Here is a 1,485-nt window from a genome sequence, read left to right as displayed (position 1 = left end):
CTTGGGTACTCCGGAAATTACTTTTACATCTATCGACTTTGTTCCGTTAAGAGTGACGTGTTGAGTTCTATCCGCAAGGAAGTCTTGCATCCAGCCGCAAGTCTCGTCCGATATTTGGTAAGCTCGAATTTTTTCCAGTAAATGGGAGTGTGGGACAGTGTCAAATGTCTTCCTGAAGTCCTCACACCTTATCCTTAATTTCTCCTCGGGAGAGCTGCATAATACTGGTCATAAACTTGGAATTGGGCAAGGCAGCATTCAGCATCAGATCCGCACTTCGCTTCGCGGGCTGTGCAATGTGAATAACAACAAAAGCTCTGATGTTGCTTGCTAACTTTTCTAGATGTATTTCATGATACTTATTATGCTTACTTTATTAAGCCTATGTGGGGCAGAGAGGAGCACAAAACATAAATAGTGAACTAGAAACTGAAGTTAAAACGATTTTTAAATAAACGATATGGTCAGTTTATGCGTGATATCTATCGATAGTTCTCGCACATGTGATATAAACATTACAGCTCTTAGTTACAGTGCATAGTGTTGTCTGCATTTTGGGGATATAGGACTGATATGAAATCGTCTTAAACCGATCTACGAAACAACACAGCATAACGTACATTCCAGACACAGTGTTATGGAGAAAAACAGGTTAAGGAAGCGGTATCAAAAATGGTTCAAATGGCTCTGAACACTATGGGACTTAACTTCTGAGGTCATCAGTCCCCTAGGACTTAGAACTACTTAAACGTAACTAACCTAGGGACATCACACACATCCATGCCCGAGGCAGGATTCGAACCTGCGACCGCAGCAGTCGCGCGGTTCCAGACTGTAGCGCCTAGAACCGCTCGGCCACTCCGGCCGGCAAAGCGGTGTCCAAATCTCAAAATAATAGGCTTTTTTAAAAAGCTATGTACAGTTTTTTCTGGCATTAACACCAAATAAATCTTACAACACTCCTCTATATTTTGGAGTTACTATCTCTGTAAGTTGAGTTTCCCCCATAAATGTTCAGTAACTCGTTATGGGTGGATGTAGACAGAACAGTCAACTTTCTTCTTTTTTAAATTGCCCATTGCAGTAATCATGCATCCTGCAAGATCATGATCCATCTGCAGTCCCAAGAACTTAACAGTTTTTAATTCTTGCGTTTTATAGTTTCAGTACACCATTTTTATAGTTTCTACAGTATCGTGAGAAGTACTGGATTGTGTGTACTGAGTCTTATCAAAATTTAACCCCGACCCCTCTCCAGGACGACAACGTGACGGCAGCGCCCTCTACACGAAGAAGACATAAGCACCGCATCCAACTGGCTACGGCCAGTTCTACAGCAGCGAGTTGAAGGATAGCATCAAGACTAGTCATTTCGCTTCTATTATGTAGCATGTATATAGTGCACAGATTTCTTGTTTGTCTGTCGCCCTTTGATCGCGACACATCTATATTTCTCCACGTTAAGTATTGTCATTTATTTTCAGG

This window comes from Schistocerca piceifrons, chromosome 5 (genome assembly GCF_021461385.2).
Source record: "Schistocerca piceifrons isolate TAMUIC-IGC-003096 chromosome 5, iqSchPice1.1, whole genome shotgun sequence".
NCBI lineage: Eukaryota > Metazoa > Arthropoda > Insecta > Orthoptera > Acrididae > Schistocerca > Schistocerca piceifrons.
Note: the sequence above shows the minus strand (reverse complement) of the source record.